This window comes from Drosophila serrata, unplaced genomic scaffold, assembly GCF_035046125.1.
Source record: "Drosophila serrata isolate PLE 108 unplaced genomic scaffold, ASM3504612v1 contig_217, whole genome shotgun sequence".
Lineage (NCBI taxonomy): Eukaryota > Metazoa > Arthropoda > Insecta > Diptera > Drosophilidae > Drosophila > Drosophila serrata.
Genome location: NW_028257115.1, coordinates 3,669,549 through 3,692,363, shown reverse-complemented (window position 1 = coordinate 3,692,363; position 22,815 = coordinate 3,669,549). Strand labels below are relative to the sequence as shown.

The 22,815-nt window shown below is 38.4% G+C and overlaps 1 protein-coding gene across 1 annotated transcript in view; it reads left to right on the top strand.

Moving 5' to 3' along the window:
• The window catches only part of LOC110178592 (Glucose transporter 1), a 98,028-nt gene that overhangs the window by 30,771 nt on the left and 44,442 nt on the right, over positions 1-22,815 (top strand). The window contains exon 3 of the mRNA XM_086829786.1: positions 10,086-10,285. The gene's annotated coding sequence lies outside the window, so the exon portion shown is untranslated. The remainder of the gene's footprint in view (positions 1-10,085; positions 10,286-22,815) is intronic.

The following is a 22,815-nucleotide window of genomic DNA, read 5'->3' as shown; positions in this document are numbered from 1 at the left end:
AGGCAAATAAAAAGTGGACACCGTGTAAAACATTTGCCGGCTGAACGGTTGCGCTCCTTTTTCGTCCTTCGGCCAGGTGTCGCATCAAATTGAACAAGGCTCGCAACATGCGGCAATAAACGCGCTGCTGCCGCCATTTATTTTTATTTGGTGTGAGTTTTTTTGATTTTTCTTTTTCTTTTTTTATGCTGCCCCTCTGAAAAGTGGCTCTAATCTGTTTAAACTGCAACGGCAGTTGGGGGAAAACGGCGATTGACATGCCCCTGAACCATCAATCACTTTGTGAGCCAGTTTCCTCTGTCCGGTTTTTTCCTCTTTTTTTGGCAGGGGAATGTCCTTGCAACGGACACTTACGCCCGCAATATTTTAAAAGGCACTGCGCGAAAGGTAATGGAATATTTTAAAGGAAATTTAAATAAAAAAATACTAAAGCAAACATACTAAACAGAAAATTAGTCAGAGATTTATCTCTAGGTTTGAAAATATCCATATTATTTGGGAAAACAAAAGGCAAAAGCTTGGTTTTTTTTTATAAAAATAATAAGTCATTACCCCTTGTTAAGATTAATCAACTCTTTAACAAAGTATTTCTTTAACCAAATATTAGTTTAATTTATTTTCTTTTGTGTACTCGCCATAACCGAGTGATAAACGAGCGAATCTCCTGCAGAAAACCTCTGACAATGAACAGAAGCTGACTCCAATTTCCATTTACCTTTGACCCCCGGCATATCTCAAGAGAGAAAAATGAAAAAAAAGAACCCAGAGAAAGCATTTCCAAAAAGGGTATTCAGCATTTGGACAGGGGTCTGAACAGAAGTCTCTTATCGAAAATGGTTTCTGGACCACCGCAAACAATGCAAATTATGAAGGCAAAACGAACATTTATTTCGATTCCTCAGACTCGTCCCTGCCTCTCCCTCTCTCTGTGTTGATATCTGAGTGCTTCAAGTGTTGACAAGCCAGAGGTTTCCTTTTATTTTCATGCTGGCCAGGCCAACAGCAATCAGGCCATTCTGCTGTCAATAAAATTGTGAACGAAATGGCGAGAGGGTGTGGTGAGGAAGACTGTCAACATTTTGCAGTTATTTTATCTTTAACCCAACCCACAGGGAGAGAGAAAAGAGAGACAACAGCCCCTCAGGTGACACGGTGACAGCAGGATGCAGGATGCAGGATTCACAGACAAAACACAGTTTTTTTTTCGGGCGGGCCTTGCCTTTTATTTTTCGGCTGGCCATTTGACTTTTTGCAACATTGCGCATACGCACTGTTGCATTTTAATTAAGCTCCAAATAGATTTCATCGCCCCGAAATGAAACGAAACGAAAACAAACACACAGAAACACAGCTGAAAACCAATTAAACCAAAGCAGCGACTATGGCCAAATAAAATGCAATTACTGACTTGGCCAACTGGGCCACTAAATTAATAGCCCCTTCCATGGGTCACACGGCGTATGCGTAATGCGAGATGCGAGGATCCTTTCCTCTTGGCAGATGGGAAAAACAAAGTTAGGTTTCGCCACCATTACAAGCAGAGAGAGAAAAACAGGGGGAAAAAGAGTTTAATCAAAAAGAAAAACTTGGAATTAGTGCAAATCCTAGCTATTTAACGTTTAAAAGAGGCTCTTTTAACACCTTTTTATATAATTTAAATCCCTGTTCCAAGTTTACACTTCTCTCAGTGTTGCTGTTTGCTTCTGCCTCTGTGCTAACCGCAACAAAGGACACACAATTTGCAGCGTTAATGTCCTGGCCTGGTTCTTTGGGGCGAATGAATGCGGGGACTAAATGTCCTGGCCTCCAGAGCCCAGAGCCCAAAGCCCAGAGAACGGTGAACGCTGAACGCTGAACGAAGGACCTTGCAAGTAATTGCAATTGACGACGCCGCTGACTGAAAAAGGGGGCCCATCAACCAGCAGCAGCAGCAGCAGCAGCTAACAGCAACGTGCAACGTGCCACGTTCAGCGCGGTGCATGGTGCAACCTGCAGCCTGCCAAATGCAACCTGCACCCCATTCATAAATGCATTTAACGTGTCGTGGCTCAGGTTGAGGCTGAAATGCAGGACTCAGGATATGGGCTCAGGTGCCAACTAACAAGGAAACAATTACGCGCTGAAAAGGGATGGCAAATGGCATTAGGTGGGGAGGGTTTCCCATTTCCCATTTCCCATTTCCCCGCTTGCAAACCCGGGTTCGTGTTGGTGGCTCTCTCTCGATGTGCCCACAAACACGCACTGCCATCTGCCTAATGAGCAAATGAAGTCGATTAAAGGTGTGTGCTCGCTAGCTGGGAAATGGGGAAATGGAAAATGGGAAATGGAATAGGTGTCGCCTAGCGAGTCGAGCGGGAGCCTCGTTGATTATTACGCGTTGCAGGCAGTTGACGAGGCTGAAATGGAAATGGGTTTAGGCTTAGGTTAAATTAAACTGAAGAATTTAAGAAGCTCTGAATCTCAAGTTTAATTAAACCCTTAATAAACCTCCCTTACCTTTAAACAATAATTAATATTAAAGCAGCTGGGTATCCTTGCTTTTCAATTGAGAACACATATGCGTGTTTCGGAGGACAAATGTACGTACGTACGTGTCCTTGGCCAGGATGCATGCATGACGAAAGTATACCCATCCATTGTGTTTTCCCTAGCCGCAGTCATGAGGATGCATAATGAGCAATAACTGGGCTGCACCAATGTCCCCGGATCACGTCAGTCCTTGTGCGAGTTGAACTTGTTTTCCTTTTTTTTTTTGAAACGATTTTGTGATTAACTCGGGGAGTTTCTCTGCACTCTGGCCACCACCTCTAATCGCATCGAACTTTATGTTGGGGGTAAACTTTTAGCATAATTATGCAAAAGTTGAATGTTTTAATTGGCTTTATCTTTGACTTTGACTAACAGTCTTTTTTTTTTTTTGTTTTGAGGGTTTAATTAGGGGAAGGAAAGGGATGTAATAAGAGATAGATTATATTATATATTTCCTGGCACGTTTAAGGCTTTAAATTCTGTACCTCAACTCTTGGCCTATTTGATTAAATGCAGTTAAATCTAGCTGCAGCAGATAAAGGCCACAACTCATTTAACTGTCATGCACTAAATAACGCCACACACGAAATCTGTATGCCGCACACACACTCACACCAGAGATGAGCCACAGCTTAAGGCCTTACATAATGTACCCACAAGGATCTCACACACACATACACACAAAGAGAGAGAGAGAGCGAGAGACATCTCAAAATGGAGTCGGGGGCAGCCATAATGAGATGACATGACATATAATGAGGTGTACGCCATGTAGATGGGTCCGTGTGGCTGCAATTTGATGGCAGCGGCGACTAATTGCACAGATGCCAGCGATTCGGATTCAATTATTCAGGGAATTCCATTAATTTCAAATTAGTTGAACGTGCCAACAGCAACACTTGATGTCGATGTCGATCCTGATGCCATGCTGATGTAGCTACCCTAGAAAGTATGCTACACACACAGAGAGAGAGAGAGAGAGCAACCCGAGGAGCCACACAATAAGCAATAAAAAAATCCTGTGCTGTGGCCAGGCCAACGTTTAAACTTTGTTTTTATGCTAGTTTTTTATTGTTTAATAGTTCGGTGATGGCAGGGGGCCAGGCGGTGGCCATGTAATGCTTAAATCGAAGATGTCCTGCCAGGTGGATGACAAGGCGGCTTACCGCCAAATGACCACACCAGGCTCTAGGGGGTGGAAGTGGTGGTGGTGGGTCCTGGATCCCACCTTGCAGATTGCAAATTGCAATGTGTTCAGGTTCACACAGAAGGCTTTTGTCCCCCTGCCTTCCCCCGAGGTCCTTTGCCGGATATAAAGTCGGGCCAGACGACAGCGGCCATGTTGGTCTTATTTAAAGTCTGAATTTTGTGTGTGTTGTTTTGGCTTTGCATACAGTTTCAGGGGAAAATAATAGTAAAGATAGTCAATGATTTTATTAGTTTTAATGGGTTTTCGTGTGGGTTAAATATATATATTTAAATTTGTTGATATTTAAAATTAATTAAGAGATTATTAGAAATATTAATACTCTCTTGGGAATCAGTTTAGATATACATTTTTATATTAAAAACATGACAGGTAGTTAATTGATATTTCTAGATATTTTTATCCTTGCAGGGTATTATAATTTCAGTAAGAAGCTTAAAATGCAGTGAAGGAATCATTTCCGACCCTATAAATCATATATATTCTTGATCAGCATCAACGGGCGAATCGATTTGGTCATCTTTGAGAGAATTAAAAAATTTCAAATTAAAAAAAAATATAAGGGGTCACATGTTCAAAAATTGTAAATAAAAAAATTTTTATGTTGTAAATGGAGTATGCAGATTTGTTAACCTAATAAAAACTAGTATAAACCTGTTTACCAAATTCAAATTAATGCATTTTTGACTGAGTTATGATTATTTTTCTCTGCAAGGGTATAGAAGTTTCGGTTTCCCTAAATAATCTTCCTTTCTCTATATAAGCTTTCCTTTCCTTCAAGAAAAAAATCCATAACTCAGTCAAAAATTCGTTAATTTGAATTTGGAAAACGGGTCTATGCTAGTTTTTATTAGGATTACGAATCTGCATACTTAGTTTAATATTTTTTAAAATATAAATTTTTATCAATTTTTGAAAATTTAACAATATAAAATTAACCTTATGAAATTTATGAAAAATTTTGATAAAATTTTGTTCTTGTAATTCATGGCTAGATCGATTCGGTTTTTCATGCTGATCAAGAATGTATATGATTAATGGGGTCGGAAATGACTTTTTCACTAGGTTTCGAGCATTTGACTGTACTTAAAATACCCTGCAAGGATTTAGAGATTTGTGATGTAAAAGTCATTATCTACATTTAAAATAATACCTTATTTATATTATTTACATTTAAATTATTTAAATTATATACACTTAAAATAATGGCATGTATTTGTTGAGATTATATTTTAAGCTTTCCTTAATGATTAACAAATTTAATTTCTTTGGTATTACGATAACTCTAAAAATTCAGTGTTTTGTATTGTATTCTGAATAATTTAGTCTTATAACTTTGGGAACTATTGCCTTACCCGCAGCTGTAGGCGTGATTCAATGGTCAGGTGTGGGTGGCCTTTTGGGTGGCTTATTGGGTGGCTTATTGGGTGGCTCTTTGGGTGGCTCTTTGGGTGTCTGAATGGTCTGAGTGGCTGGTCAGTTCCCTGCAACTGGACGCTGGCCAGTGGCGAGCGGTAAAGTTGCCGCGGGGCCAGGTGGCACTCCCCTCGGGCCGGTGGTGTGTGCATTTTTTATGCACCCACATATCCACAGCTGGCAGGCTGGCTTTATTTCCACGTTTTTCTTTCCCCCACCCTCTCCCCGATCGCTTTTCTCGTCTGAACTGAACCGAAGTGAACTGCAGCCACCATCAGGTGTCGGAGAATGCTGAATTTTGTGGCTTTTGATTGGCTTTTTCGGGTGGGCGGTGGGGTGGGTGAAAAGTTATAAATGGAGTTTAGAGAGTGCCGATGGCGGAGGTAAAAATAAAATAAAACTGGGCGAGGACTTGTCTGCGGTCAGCTCATAAATACGTCAAATGTGGTTCGTATACACTGCATTATGGATCAAATGCTGAAAGTAATTTTAGCATGCTAAGCTAAGGGGGGGAAATTTATATAGGAAAATATATAAAAAAAAAAGGGGAGCAGCTGGCGAAAATGTATGAGGCGGAGTGCCTCTACTTTATTTGCTCACGAACTGCGGCAGTGCAATGGAAAAACACACGGCAAATGTAAATAAAATCGCTGGGAATACAATGTGTGGGAATGTGTGCCAAGCCGCAGATAGCTGGGGAAAAAAGGAAGTTCCCCAGGAGGAGGAGGAGGAGGAGGGAAAGTGTGACTGGGGGATTCCCCTCACCACAGCACAGTAAAAAGCAGCAGCAGCAGCAGCAACGAACGCCAACAGCAAATAAAAGCGAGCAAATAAAAGTAAAGCAAGCACACAGGCAACTCGCGTTATTTACTAAAATTTTTGCATATAAAACAAAGTGAATGGTAGAGAAGACGATGTGGCGAAAACCATAAACAAAAAACATGTAGAAATTGTTAAAGTAAAGTTATGGCAGAGTGCAACAATGCTCAGTAGTAATTGAAAGTGTGTTTAAGTTACTTAAATAAATGTTAAAGGGTAAGAAAATGTGATTTCAAGCAATATTTAAGTTAGTTTAATGGTTAATAACTAAGTAAAATAATCAATTATATTTAGGTATGAATTAAACGCAATTTAAACTTAGTTCCAGCGTCCACACAACACAGAAAACATCTATAAAATCCTTAGATTGTAGTCAAGAAGTCACCCATAAAGTCCACATTAGAATGCTTTTCAACTTTTAGGGAAATCATTAACAAAAAAACTCCAAGTACAAAGCATCCTTAGGTACATTTTGTTGCATACTTTGTGGCAGATACCAGGACCAGATCTCTTGTTACCAAAAAAAGAGGAAAGCCACAACCCGCTTTCTGCATGGCAAATAAAATAGTATCTGGTGGAAAAACAAGGGGAACAATAAAAATTTACAACCAACCAAAACAGGCAAAATAAGCACTTGCCACCAAAAAAAAAATAAACGAAGAAGGGTTACAAAAGGGGGGAAAAACCCCCCGAAAAGACAAAGGAAAACAAGGGGAACTCAATAAATTGTCATGCAGTAAAATGTAGTCATGGATGGAGGCAAAAGGCGGAAGGAAAGAAACCACGCGCGACTTTGTTTCAGCCGATGAGAAATGGCCAGGGGATTTTCCTTCAGAGGAAAAGAAAGGCAGAAGCCCAAAAATGGGAAATGGGAAATGGGGAAAATGGAATGGAATGGGTTGCGATGGGGGTCACGTAAAATGCCAAGAAAGTAGCATGAGTGCAAGTGGCATGCAGATATGGGATACATGCTTATACATCCTGCCCGACATTGGTGCAGTGTCTGACCGAAAATCACATGTCCTGGTGTACCGGGAAGGATGTGATTTAAGTTTCAGTGCAACAGCGAAACAAGAGCAGCAACAAATGAGGCGGCATTTCGTGCTCCTTCCACCTCAAGTACTTGCCACTCCACCATTTGTGTGACATTTTGGGGCAGCTTTCTGCAGTCGCGAGGCCTCCTGAATTTTTCATGCTTTTCCATGGGCATAAACTTGTACCTGTGTAACTGTGCCGTGAGTTTCAGCTTCTGTTTTAGTTTCTGGCCTGTAAATTAAGGCAAACTCTTGGGTTTTATTGGCTCTTACAGAAGCAAAGAATATGAACGGAGATATGCTCTTTCAAATGGGTAACACAGGATATTTGGGAGAGCTTAAAGGATATGGTTTTTTTATATTATAACTATAACAATATATAGAAATTAAAACTAAAAATCTAGCATTTCCATGAAATTAAAAGCTTCAAAATATATCAATGTTAAGTTCCTTCTAAGAGCTTTAAATATGCTTTTAATTGTTAAATATTTCCTACAAAAATCTTTACAATTTGATCGGCAAGTCGCAAATGATTTTGTGGCTCTAAAACAATACCCTTTTTGGGCAAACTATAGGTATTGTTTTCGATTAACCTAGAAAAAGGAAAGTGCACTTGTAGGGTATTCGCCAGCTCTGCCATTGTACTCTAATTTCCATTGTAAATGTCGCTGTTATTGCGGCTTCATTTGGCTTTCAGGTAAATGGTCTCTTGGCGTGGCAACTCACTGCCTTTCAAGTGTATTAATCCTTTTTCTCTCTTTTTTTTTATATGCGACCAGCGTGGAAATTGGCGCAAATTAAGTATACGCGATGTGGACATTTACTTTGGGAAAATTGCATTAAAGTTGCATAAGTGCACACGGTTTTAATATTTAATTTGGCAAAAAGCTTTCCAAAACACATTGCTAACCGGGATCTTACAGTTTTTCCAACTGTCTGTCTGTCTGTCTGTTTTTCCGACTGTCTGTTTTTCCGTCCTCTTATTTGGTGTCCTGCACTTAGAGCTGGCCTGGCGATAACGCCGCTGACATCCACGCTTAATAATATCCCTTTTTCTCGCTTCGCGTTTGCCTGGAAAAACAAAAGCGCAGCCTTGTCTCTGTGATTTTTCCCCCCTCCCCCCAGTGGAGAGGGGTGTAAAGGGGGGGGGGGGGGGGGGAAACAGCAGAAAAGCGCAGCTCGCAAATGGAGATAAAAATTTGCGATGGCAAAGCCAAAGGAAGCGACAAAAAAATAAAGCTAGAAAAAACAACATCAGTGGAAAGCTGCTGCAGCAGCAGCAAAAGTATTTACAAAGCGTTATCACGCTGTGAACCCTCTGTCACCTCCTTTCCCCTTTTGAACTTTGAACCCTCCTCCCCCTCCTCCTCCTTTTCCTACCCCTCCTGCTACCATTTTCCCATCGCCTCTCAACACGTTCGCTTGTTTATTTTCGCCTCCGGCATTCACTTCTCTAATTTCTGATGCGCTGCAGTTTTATATAGTTAAATAAAAAGGCGCTTAAGCAGGCGATAGAGTGTAATCATGGCATCAGAATGGATTTCAGTGCTAGATATATCTCTATATATATATATATATCTATAGTTGGATCGGAAAGCGAAGCTGGGAATTACTTAGGAGAAAGCCAAATTAAATGTGGATTTATTGCAGGCACAAGGATATTAAATTAAAGAGGTATTAAAAGTTGGAGGAAATGCTTTAAGACAAGTGTTTGTTGGAGAAGGTTTAAGAAAGTTTAAGGAATTAGAGTTGTTTAAGCTTTAATTTATATTTAGAAAGAGTTTAAACTAGAGGAAATAAAGCCTTAATATATAACTTTGCATACTAGGAGTTATCTACTAAGGTAATTTATTTATTCATATAAGAATAAGAATAATAATAATAAAAGTCCTCTTAATATATTTTAATTACCAAAATCAGGCCTTTAAGGACATATTAAATATTTGTTTACTTTAGTAAACTTCCCCTCCCTAAATGTACTTTAAAAGTGCCTACCATTGATTATGTTTTATTTTAAATTACACTTTCTTCTGTGCATTTTAAGCCTTGTGTCCTTTAATTTAAAGGGTATTAATCCTTGGCTGAGAAAGCATTTCCAAGTTTATCACTTTACTAGCTCAACTAGCTAGCTATCTAGGTGCTCCTCCTCTGGATTTAGATCCTCTTGGCAACAGCTCATCTTCTATTCCATTTGCCTGAACTTTACGAGCTGCTCCTCAAATTTAAAGCTCATCAAGGGAAGTACGCAAAGGAGGGATGGATGGTTTGATGTCGAAATAGTTTTGCATTTTATAACTCACTTAAAGGCGCCGCCAGGCAGCAGGCCAATTAAAATGGGCGGACAAGCAGATGATTAACCTTGGCAGGTCCCTCTCTAAACCCAACCCCCTCCCTCACATACATATATATATAGAGAATCATATATATATATAGTAAAATGTATATATATATATTTAAAGTGAAGCCCAAGTGACCGTCGTCAGGTCACGTTGTCGTCGTCTTTTGCAGTTGTTGCAATGGTAATTGTGCGAGTGCAGCAATGACGTCAGTGCCACACACACACACCCACACACTCTCTTTGAAGAGGGGGCGTGCCCGAGGGGGGGCGTGGCTCTGGTGGGCAGGCAAACGTTGCCACGGTAATTGTGTGCGCTGCTCCACGCTTCGGTTGGCAATATTGTTATGACCAAAAAAAAAAAAAAACCAGGTCACAAAGGACAGCCTCCCTTTTGCCCGGCGCCAATGTCTTGGCCTTAGCTTTCGGCCTGAACGCGCGCATATTTTATTTGATTTATTTATATATTTATACAGCAACAAAAAATGCAAAAATACGTCATAATTTAGTAAAATGTTTAGTAAAGTATGAAGGAAACGGAGAAGGAGAAAATACCATCGTGAAAATGCAAAACTGGGAATGAAAGAAACTTTTCGCGAGGGTCAACATAAAATTCTTTAGTGAGAAAATAAGGGAGGGAGGCTGGGAAAATCCCTGCTGGCAGTTGGGGATTTCTCAACTTCAGCATCAGCTCTTGTGCTATTTTGCATTTAATATTTATGCCACTTTTCCCTCTGTTTTGCAGGCATGCATCGGGCTCTCCTCGGCCTCTCTCAGCTCAGCTGCTCAACTCGTTGCCACATTGCGACTTGTCGACTTTCAACCCAGAGACCGCTGACCAGGCCAGGAGTCGGCCTCCAGGAGCCAGGACGAATCAGAGCAGAGCGGAGCGGGACAGGCCAGTTAGTCCTCAGCCATGGCTGCTGAATAATTAATGCAGTTTCGGTAAGTGCATTTGAGAAATACGTTCGCTTTTTGCACTTTTCAGTTCACTGTTTTTCAGTATTCAGTTTTCAGTTTTTAGCTTTCAGCTTCCTTGGGTTCCTTGGTTCACAGTTTGGCTTAGTTTTAGTTTGAGATGCTCAAATAGCCAGTTGGCTCATTTAAATGCGCACTGGGAGATTTTTGTAAAAATATGTATAAAATGAAATATAGGAATGTCACAAGAAAAAATACTTTAAAAATATTCTACAAGAAAATATTATCGGTGAAATGCAAATGATATTAAGTATAGTCAAACTTGCATAAGAAAAGCAATGAAAACTTCTATTTAAGGTTAATTAATACCTATAGCTGCGTTAGAATTTATTAATATTTACAAAAGTCATCATCTGCGTTAGAATTTGTTAATAACTAATACAGCATCTTCAAAACATTATTAAATATATATTTTCCTAGGCTCTCAATTAATATATATTTAAATTCTAACAAAAAATCGTATCATTATTAAACAAAAACCTATTAAACTTTCATAACCTTAATAGTATGACCTCTCAAACTTAATTTCTTTAAACAAATCTCACTAGAAAATCCGAAAAAATTCACTTTTCATTGGAAAAACTCTTCCAAAAACACTGTTAAAAATGCTACCTTCATCCTCAGTGCTTGTCTAACGACTCGGCATGTCCTTTCTCTGCCCCCAAAAACTAAGCTTGACAAATGAAGTGTTCACACTGCCCGCTGCTTTCGCAATGGGGGCGTGGCCCATTGTCGCTAGCCGAGGCCTCATGCATAAACCAATATGCGACATGGCTTCGCTCCTTCACTGCTTCAACTCGACTCAATTCAATTCAGTTCAGTTGAGTTGAGTTCAGTTCGCTTCGCTTTTTCTTTGGCTGCGTTCACGCGCCGGAAGCGGAAATTGTCCAGCAACAATGGCAACAAAATGGCAGCGGCCGAAAAAAAGAAATGGCAGCGGCAATGTCAGCGGGAGTGACAGAAAGAGAGATAGTGTGAATGTGGAAACGCTTTGGAAAATTGTCCACTATTTTCACACATTTGTGGGGGAGCACGGGGTAAATGGCGATAAGGAGGTGAGGGTATACTTATATTGTTCTTTTTTTTGTGTATTTTTTTTTTGTGGGTTACTTTTGAACCTTACTCAAAGTGTTTTAGAGGTTTTTAGGGGACTTAAGAAAGAGTAGGCTTAAGGCAGGTTTGTTTATATTTATTTTGTATGTAAATATCAGAGATAATGGGAGTTCTTGTTGTTTTTTAAGTTAAATGCTTATTAAGTGCATACTTAATTCTTATTCTAACTATTTTATAAAGATGATCTTTATAATATTTTATAATTATATTAAAAGTATTATATTTCTTAAATTCTCTGGTTAATTTGTTTACTATTCATCTTCTCAGCAGGAGCTTTAGTCCACTTTGTACCTGTCTCTTAATCAGGCTAGATTATCTTGTGTTATCCCTTTGAAAATACCTTACCAATTTGGCGCTTCACTATCCCAAATCCTTGAGAGTATCTCAATGTTCGTCATTCTTTACACCGCTTTTCCTTTACGCTTTTTTCCCTGCCCAGATCGGTGTTATTTATGTCCTGATGCTGTTGCTGGCTTTATCTTAATGCTGTACTGATACAAAATTTTCATCGCTGTCGTCGTTCAACGCTACTGTTGTTGTTGTTGTAACGCGCTTATAGCTACTGTGTGCGTAGTGCACTGAGAGAAAAGACAGCAGTACATAAAACATATTGGTTGATTTGATAATAATTTATCTATTTTTTGATGTATTTCCTTAAATAAGGAAGCTGTTTTTTCTGTATTTCAAATGTTTTGAATTTAAACATATTTTTCATAGATATTTACCCTATTTTTACTCTCAAATTGAATTTGAAATATAATTCCCAGTGTATGTGCACTGCTTATCCTTATCCGCAACATCGCCTTGTCCTTCTCCTTCGCCTTTGCCTTTTGCCTCGTTCGTCCGTCGTTTGTTTTGTCATTCAATTCAATGAGGCTAATGTCCGTTGAGGTCCCTTTGCTCTTACACATCCCCCTCCCAAAACCCCTGACTACGCCAGTGTCCTGGGTTCGGTGGCTCTTCTGCGTCCATTGCTTCATGCTGTTGTTGAAGTGCCATTAAGTTTAGTTGTCACTTAGCCTCTTTTGCTTTTATATGCCGTTCTCCTTCTGGTCTTTGCCTCCTCCTCATCCTCGTCCTTTTTCTTACAACCCCCCCTGAACATATCTCTCTCTTTCTCTCTCTCTTTGGTCGCTCTCTGTCTCCTGTCCGTTTGTCGCTTGTCGTCTGCCGACCGTTGTTGTTATCCTTTTGGCTTGAACGTCTTAAGCGCCTAATGCCAGGGCCATAAAAAGTCCAACTAATGCTTTAAAGTGTGCCATACACATACAGTGATGGGAATAGAAGAGAAGAGACAGGAAAAAGGACACTCGGGGGTAGCACACACAGAAAATAAATCTAGTCAGATATAGATATATATTTAAATTATAATTTATATAGGAAATTTTAATCGATTTACAGTCATGTTTTTGTAAGATATTTGAAACTAAAATAATGTCTCGAGTAAGGATATAGTTCTTCATGAAATAAACAAATCATAGCATACTTTTAGACAGCTTCTAAGCTCCTTTAAAAACTCAAACAATATTTTTGGTATTTTATACTAAAAACTTTCATTTAAAACGTTGTAAATTGATCGTTGAATACTATAAATAGCAAGTATATCAGTTATTTTATTTCAATGTATTTATAAATTGAAAAGAAATCCTTTCAATACAAATTAATTTCCAATTATGTCAAGTTTGTTCCTGTGCAGCAATTTCTGTCTGGAAGAAGACAGCTTAAAATGGCAACTCTTCTCCTTCGGTTCCTTCGCAGGACCTCACTCTCTCTCTTATCTGGCCGGCCTTATCGATCGTTTTGCGTGTTGTCTTTTCGCCGTTTGATTTTCGGCTTTAAGCGGAGTCCATCCTTCCGTTTGCCATTTTTTTTTTTTTATTTTATTTTGATTTTTATTCGTTTCGTTTCGTTTTCGCTTGTTGTCGACCTGAAAATTGCGTGTTAATTTTCACACAAACGGAGACAGTCAGTCGCAATTTTCCAACGTATATTCTGTTTGTGCTTTGCGGTTTTTCGCTGGAAACGTGTTCGTGTTTGTGCGGCTTTTGTTTAAATATTTGCATTTTTATTGTGTCCTTTTTGGCAGCGTTTATCCTTTTGCTTCATTAGCCGCTTGTCTGTTGACACAGCTTTCTGTCACTCATTTTGCTTGCTTTGTTTGGCCCCGCGGATTTTGTATCCTTTTGGCGTTATATCCCCCTTTGGCGATTGTGGCCAAAAGTTCATCTAAATTAAGTGCAAGCCATTTTCAATTAACTTTCGACGAATTCAACTTTTCCAGGCTCTCTCTCTTCTCACCCGAAAAACTTGCAGCCAAAAATGCAAAAAGTTTTGCTGCAACTTTCCCGGCACTTTGCACTTTTTGTTGCCTTTCCCGATGAATTTTCATTACGTTGCATATTTGTTCTTTTTTGCCAAACTATGTTTTTTTTTGTATAGTTTTTTGCATGTAAACAAGCCGCGCCAATTTGTTGTGCCGCAGCAACAAAAGCAAACCAAGAGGGGCACACAACATTTTAGACTTCAAAACTTGTCAAATTCTGCAGAAGCAACAAAAACCCGATCCTGAGTGGCAGGATATAGGGGGTGGAATAATTTAGGAGGGGGGCGAGGACTTTTTGCACTTTAATGGTAGGAAGAAGTGCATTAAAAATGCAGATACAATGCCCCGAAAAATGCCTGACAGGCCAACCAAGAAGAAGCGTCGGACGGAGGGGTGTGTGGAAAATTTGTAGGTGGAAATGCCTTGTGAAAAATGGGTGGAAAATGGTCATGGCTTGTGTGTGCTTGTGCAAATTTCAAGTTGTCAATTTATGATTATGGCACCTCGTGAAGTGAGGCAAAATGTAAATTATACGCCAACGTCATCGTCATCGTCGTCGTTTTCCAACCAGCAGCGAAATGAAAACTCAAGCGAAAAACAAGCCAAATTGCATGTGAGATGGAAATGAAAATACACTGAAATTATGATTATAAAAGGAGTTGATTAATTAACAAATTGTTGAAGGTATATTGCTATATCTTACAAAGATCAATAATCATAAATAATGTTTCTTTATTCTTTTAAAATGTTAATTACATTTATTCAAGAACTTTTAATGTGAGGCATTGCATTTTAAATATAACTTATGATTATGAAGAGATAAAATTAGAAATTGGTATTTATTATTGAAAAAAAAAATACTATATATAGTCTAAAAAATCAATCCTATGATGTACTTTTACTAAGAACTCCCTCTTAATTTACTAAGGAACAGTTTTGATTAAGTTTTTCGTGTAATATGTGCTATACTTCATTGTGTTTCAAGGCACAAGATTGATCTTAAAGTATTCTGGGTTCAGAAGGGTTGCATTTCTAATATAACTTATGAATATGGATAAAAAGGGTTAGAATTTGATATTTGAAACAATCCTATGAAGTAATTCTACCAAGATTATTGTCATAATTATCTTTAGAATAGTTTTATTAACTTTTGCGTACAATATGCTTTATACTCCTTTATGATTCAATGCACAAGATTGATCTTAAAGTATCATTGGTTCAGAAGGTATGATTATTTCCTTAATTAAACTGTTCCCCTTTTTCCCTTTGTGTCCAAAAAGAGTTACTTTATCTCTGGCCACCTTAAAGTTACCTCTCGTTGTTGTAACTGTCTCCTGACTGGCCTGGCTTGTTACATTTAACGCTTTTTAACACCGAATTGACTGCACTCACTCAATACTCGCTCCGAGTACATTCGCTTCAGAGTCGTTGTTATGTAAATGAGAATCGCGATTCCCAGCTACCTTCGACTCTTTTTTCCAACCATACCCATTTCATTTCGATCGACAGCGGCAGAGCAGGTGCAATCAAATATTACGTATACGCCGCACTGTGCACAATAGTTAGCAATAAAGTTGGCAAGGCGGCATGGCAGGCAGAGGCAGTGACTTGGCTAGCAAACTGTCAATTTGGTCGTTGCCTTTACTGTTGATGTTGCTGCTTTTATTGCTCTTTACCTTATAACAACATTAAGGGGACGAAGAATATTGAATTACTCGAAATGTGTGGAAAATGAGCGGAAAGAAATGGCATTACAAGGACCAGGGGCAAGACTTCACTGAAAACTGCGGAAACTCGAGAGAGCTTTAAAGTACTATCATTGAATTGGGTTAACTCGTTTCGTTACGGAACAATAGACATCAATTGGAGATGGTTGTTGTTTTAGGATATAAATAAAAAAAAATTAAAGTTGTTGCTGATGGGAAATGTTAAGTAAATAGAAGAAATGTGATTTCAGAAGCAAGTAAATGAATGTTTAGGGAGGCTAAGGAGTATGTATTTCTCTCCTTTTTATAATGCCAGTACTCCCCTTAAGCTATAAATTCTCTTCTGTATTTTTTTCATAAATAAGAAAGCATGATAATTGAAGTAAAAAAAGTTAATCAGCTGGATTCCCTATATATTCCAACAGAAGTCTCACATTTCAGTCTCATTTTCAGAGTATCTATGATTCGCCTAAGCCCGGGTATTCCCCTACTCCTCTACTCTTCCGCAAATAGTTGCTGTTATTTTGCTGTTTGTTTCGGCAACGGAAACCGAGTGAGGGGACCGTACGGTAGGCACTCGTTTCCGTGGAAAGCTCTTGGCATGCGCCACTCTCTCTCCTCATGTGAGGGGCATAAAATTTGATTGTGATTGAAAGGTGTAGCCTACTTTCGGGCGGGCGCATATAAAATGCATGTAATCAAGCGAAATGGCAACGGGGTCGAAATGAGATCGCCAACAGGGGCGCCGTCATGAGGGGGCCGGGTATGAGCTGCCTCCTTTACTGCATTTGCATTTTGCAAATAACGCCCTCGTGTTCGAATGGGCCACGCCCATCACCTGGCACATACAATAATTGAAATTTGATTTGATTAGTTTCGATACTGCGGTTTGCTGTTGATGTTGTAATTGTAACTGTTGTGTCTGCAATTTCGCTTAAATGGAAATGTCAAATTAATTTAATTGTATTTTTGGTGCGCTTAACTTGGCCAAAATCCCTTTATAATTGAGTCGCCATCGCCCTGGCGTTGTTGAAAGGAAAGTCATTTAAAAATATCGAAAGAGGCAGCTGCTCTCCCGATTCCCCCAGACATAATTGAACTATTTGGTTTTCATAATTGAAATATTCCCCAGACACAATTCAATAATAATTATACAGAGACAGTGTGGCAAAAGGAGGCGTAGTAGGTGGTGTCCGTCTGCTGTCTTTTGCGGCACGTGAAAAATTTAATTAAGTAACTTATTGTTATTATTTGCATTCCTTTCTGTCCGCTCTCGGCCAGCGATAAAGATAATTCATTGGATTTTTTCTTTTTTTGCCTGTGCAACTCCAAGCCTTTGTCCTCGCCGCAATTAAATAAATATTAAATAGTTGCTGGCCCGTGAAAGAAGGGGGGGAGAAAAACTATAATTTAATATATATTTTCTTCTCTATGCGATTGAATATTATTATTGCGAGATATTTGCGCATATTTGAGCGCTTTAATGGGGGCCATATTGATAAGCAGGCCGCCAATGGTAAATGATGAAAAATGCTCTGCATTTTCCGCACCTTTTTGTGTGGCCAAGCGGAATAAAAAGGAACAGAGCAGGAGAAAAATATGAGGGGGAAAAAAAGAAAGAATCCAAGAAATAAAGAAGCCAACGCACAAATATTGGCTTGCTATTTTTTTCTCGAATGAATTATGACTGCGCCGTTGAGTGGGTCGGGAAAAACGAACGCGTGCGGCTTGGGGGAATTTTCCCCCCAAACCAACTCAGTGGCGCGGAGTGGCGGAAAAGAGAAATTTTCAAGAGGGTCGATGATTGGACGAGTGGCCAACCAAAAGGTGTTCGAAGGTAGTTCAGCAAATAGTTTTATTGAAACCGATATTAGCATATGCCCCCGGCAGGGAGGAGAGGTGATGGGAGATGGACAAACAAAGGAAAATGCAGAGAATGGCAGGCGAAATTCCACAGCTGACAGATTGTGGAAAAGCCAATTGAAAGGCAATGATGGGATTTTCTGGTTGGTCAGAAAGTAATTTTTAAATTTTTTAGGTAGCAGGAATCATGGAAAATTGAAACAAATCAGGTTTTGGTTTGTAAATTGTGTATTTGAGAGTTTTGGGTAAAACATTTGTACAATGTTTTTGAACTAGAGATTATCCTTTTTAATATGCTGTAGTATCTAAAGTATAAGTACGAGCATTCTAGGTAAAAATTTCATTTTAGTCTTTTGTTATTAAGTTTTCAAGATTAAAAGAAAGAAACTTTAAGGCAATTTTTAAGAATTCGAAATACTCAAATAATAATTTGAAAATATTGAAATAAAATAAAAAATTCGCTTTATAGATGGGTCTAAAATGTCTATAATTTAAAATGCCTCAATAGATTTAAGGTCCCATTTATGAATTTCCAAAAACATGGCCTTAACATTTTTCAATACTAACTTGTATATTTCTCAAGGATTTATTTATTAGAATTCTTTGGCTTACTTTACTTTAAGAAGTAATATTTACAGTTCTGCAGAATATTAACCTAAAATATCCTTTGCTGATCGTGCGCTTCTGTTTTTGTTGCTCCCTTTTCTACCTTTTTATTCTGGTTGTTGATTTTTCTTTTTGGCACGCGTTGGTCTCTTTGTTGATTGTTGGACTTTCTCCTTCCCTTTTGCACTCTTCTTTTATTCTTTGCGCCTTCTGCTCTTTCTCCCAGTTTTCTTTAGTTGCTCCCAATTCTTATGGCCGCCATTGTTGTTGGTTTTCTTTACTGACAACATAATAATAAGTTTTCTCGCTCTCCCTTTATGGTTTATGTTCTTATTATTTGTGGGCGTTGTTGTTGTTTTTGTTGTTGGTGTTTTTGTTGTTGGTGTTGTTGTTGTTGTTGTTGTTGTTGGTGTTGGCGTTGTTGTATTGCGGGCAAGACTTTTAAAGGCCAACCTGCAGCTGCTGCTGCTTTTACTTTCTTCTCCTCTTTTTTTCTGCTTACTCTTATGTTATTGTTGTTGTTGCTGTTATTGCTTTTGCGGTATTGAGCGCAAAAGTTTACGAAACGCAGAAAACGAAAAGATGAATGAAGAGAAAGGAGAAGAAAATGCGGAAGAGGGGTCAAAGAGGCACTAGAAAAAAACGTGTTATTAGTAAGAAAATATTGAGGAAGTATTTAATTAAATAAATATTTCGTAAATGTTGTTAATTTAGGGATATAATAAAATTTTCCAAAAGTAAAATAGAAGTAAAGTTTATAATTTTTATGTAATATATATTTTATATGATTTTTTCTCGCTGTGTAATCAGAGCAACTGGCCATAACTGCATGCTTTCGTGTGTCTGCAAGTATTCCACACATGAGTGTGTATATGTGTGTTTGTGTGTGTGTCTACCGCCAACTTGGAAAAACCCTCGCCTCCCCCCACCCCCTTTCAGCGCTTTATGGCAATGGCCGCCCAATGTTTTTCGCAGCCGTGTCCTTTACACACACTTTAAATTATTTATTTTTACACTTTTGCTGTAACACATTTTCCGCTGCCCATGTGTGTGTGTGTGTGTGTGCGTGAGCAGTTTATGCGCGCCTCAGTGTGTGTGTGTGTGTGTCGGTTGGTTTGTAGTTGTTGTTGCTGCTGCAGCCTACGAGAGCAGCAAAAGTTCGCTCGCTGAATTTGTATTTGCTTTCGCACATGTTCTTCGCTGGCTATCCTCTCTATCCCCCGCCACACTTCTCTTTCTCTCTCTGCTCGCCAGCCCGCCCCCTCTCTGAGCTGCAGAAACTTGTAAATTATTTGCCTTTTGCCTTTATTCCTTACACATACGCGCACAAATTGTCTTGAGTTTATGTGTTAAACTTTACATCCCAGCCTTGGAAGGAGGAGGAGTGGTTCGAGCTGCGTCATTGTGGCTGCTTCGTGTTTCATTCACGTACACTGGAAATAAACGTAACTCTCGATAGTTTGTAAAAGTCTAAATTAGATACTTTTAAAATTTGTTGTTATTTCTAACCGCATACCAAATTGCAGCTTAAAAAGACAAATATTAAAGAGTTTAGAGAGGTTTTTGTTTGCTCTCCTTTATATTTTCTGTGTCGATCGTTGAATAAAAACGATGGCCTACTTTTCAGCGCTTGCTAGCATTGGAATAAAATACTGTGTATTTTATGATCAGAGCCTCTCGACCATCACGTTCCTCTTGGGTTTGTCAGTGCAGCTGGCCTGGCATGTAAATGATATGTTCCTGTTCCCTTCGGCCACGTCCAAAACGACAAAGAAGACGAGGACATGGCTGCTCCTTTTATTGCTCCTACGCCACCATACCGTTGCACCCCCTCTCTGCTTTGTTCAGCTGTCGTGGCCGTTGAAGAAATGAACAACATAAATAATTACAAAAACACACACAATATACGCACACACACACAGGCTGAGTGGGGGGAAAATCGTAAGATTCTCGGAGAAACGTTTGAAGCCTTCGAATTGAGATTAATGAGCAAAGCAAAAGTGATTCAAAGTCAGCATCTTTGCCAGCAACAATTTAGAGCCCAGAATGTTAAACTATTGTGCTTTATCTTAACACATAAAATGGATTTATTGGTGGGTGATAACTATAAAGCACTTATAAGACAAAATATGTAGCCACTATCTACGCCCTTTAATCTGTGTCCTTTTTATCATCTTAGCGCATACCATAAAGTGATTTAAATGAATGATTTATTTTTGAAGTAATATATTGAATAGCATTTGGGATAAATTGTGATTATATTATTAAAAAGCGACTTAAAGTTATTAAACAAATTATTGACTATAATATATACTAAAACAAGAAAGGATAATTACATGGGGAAGCCTTAGTTTATTTATATGACAATTTTTTCGACAAATTAAAGTTTAAAAAACTCATAACTAAGCCAAAAACGGTTCAAATTTAATTCGGAGAGCTTTTTCGTGCTAGTTTTTATTAGTTTAATAAATCTGCATACTAAATTTAGGTTTTTAAAAAATTTAAATTTTTTATAATTTTTTTTTGTAAAATTATAGAAAGTTTTACAACATGAAAATGTTAAAAAATTCATAAAAATTTAAATTTGTGAAAATGTTAAATTGAGTATGCAGATTTATAAACATATTAAAAACTAGCATAGACCCGTTTTCCAAATTAAAATTAATGCGTTTTTGACTGAGTTATGGTATTTTTAATATAGGAAAGGAAAGCTTACATAGGAAAATGAAGTTTATTTCTGGAAACCGAAAATTGTATACCCTTGTATATAAAATTCATCATAACTCAGTCAAAAAGGCATTAATTTTAATTCGGAAAGCTGTCCTATATTAGTTTTTCTTGGGATAATAAATCTGTATACTCAATTTAAAATTTACAAAATTTGAAATTTTTTTTTAATTTTTCGACTAATTTTGCGAAAAAATAAAAAAATAAAAAATTCTGTCGGAGATACCAAGATCAATTCGGTTTTTCATGCTGATCAAGAATATATATGATTTATAGGGTCGGAAATGACTCCTTCACATCGTTATAAGCTTCTGACTAGAGTTAAGATACCCTGAAAGGATATACTAAATGTTTATTTGTTCTCTGGAGACTGATAATTTCATAACTAAAATATACAAAGCATGTGAAATAAGTTATTTCACTAGAATATATTGCATTTTTAGTACTTGCTCTCTACCAGAGTACACTTCAAGTTCACTTGAAGTTACTTTTCATATCTCCAATTGTGTTTGTTTTTTATCGTGGCCTCGTGGAGTGTCAGTCGCTATCAGTACCCGTAAAATTACAAGTACTACCAAGGCACGCTTCTGTTAACTCCTCACCCCAAACCCCTTTTGATTTAATCGGCACTCGAGAATCGACACTCCTCGATACTAATTGGCGAAAAACACACTTGCTGGGGGGAATTAAGGCCTTACCTGCCGCCACCCACTCCCTCACCCATCATCGATGCCACTGATAACAGACCGCAATCGAGACCGAAATCGAAATGGGAATCGCAGTCCCGTAACCGAAACCGAAACCGAAATCACAATCAAAAGCCCGGCCGGCAGTCGTGTAATTGCAGATACAAATGCGATTACACTAAGTAGCTTGTCTCGATAATAAATGTGCAGCCCGGGAAAGGGGGTTCTGGGTTCTGGGTTTGGGCCTTGTCTATGTGGAAAACCGGATGTGTAAGCCTTGTTTTCACTTTCCGTTTCCAAGTTCGTTTTGTTCTCGGTGCGTATACGTAATTGGCAACACGTCGTATGCAAAATATATGTAAAATATATCATAAAGGCGGGCAAAGCTAGTGCACTGCACTTATCGTTTTACTTTAATATTCTAACAATACTTGGTTTAATTATATGCCTGTTTTCAACAGTGAATTGCCTCGTAAAAAGCCATTTAAAGCCTTTTGTTGACTAATAGAAATTTTATTATATTTTTTTACATACTCTCTGAGAGGTGTATAAGCTGAAATTTATTTAAATTTTTTACTTTATTGTTATGGATAGCTTTAGTGCCGTAAAAGTAATATATATAAGGCAAGGGAATAGTGCACTAAACACTGGAAAAATCTTTTTAAGAGATATATTACATTAAAAAATATGAAAATGAATTGAAAATGCGATTTTAAACATTAATTTTAACTCATTATATTATTTATTACTTTTTTATGTACCATATTGTTAAGTAAAATACAAAGATCTCAAAAATCATTTAAAAAAAACTTTGAAGATAATTTATTTCTACAGTTTTTCTATTAATTGAAGGCTTTGTTTTGTTGCTTAATTGTTTATCTTAGATCTTCGCTTCCATTCAACTGATCGTACTTATCTCTTTGGAAATGGATTTCCAGCTAAGCTATAAAGAGTATTCCCGGCTTGCGCTGGAATTTGCTAGCTCTCTCGCTCTCCTCTGCTCAGTCCACCCGCTATCGCCCTCCTTCTCTTTCCATTCTGTTGCTCTCCTCTCCTCTCCCGACAAGCATATCACAACACCAAATAACTCTGGTCCGGCCGGTTTTACGGTTTTATGACTCTCCCAGCTTACGCTCTTCCACACTCTCACTCCACTCTCTAAGTGTTTGGACCGCTCCCCTTCTCTCACTTTTACCTGGAACTTTGATGCCGTCAGTCACCTTTTCAGTGGAGCGCTGTTGCGGTTCGGTTTTCTTTTTCTCGTACAGGTGTAAACATTGTTAATTAGCCCGTTTGTCGGTCGGTTAGTGCTTAGTGTTGTACCGTCCAATCTCCGTTATCAGTCGCGTAGTGCTAATCGCAGTGCCTCAAGTGCACTTGTTTCATAAAATAAAGTCAACTTTCCTTTTTTCGGCTAATCACCTGAATCAATAAATAATTAAGCATTTCGGGGTTATCGCTCTGTGTGTGTGT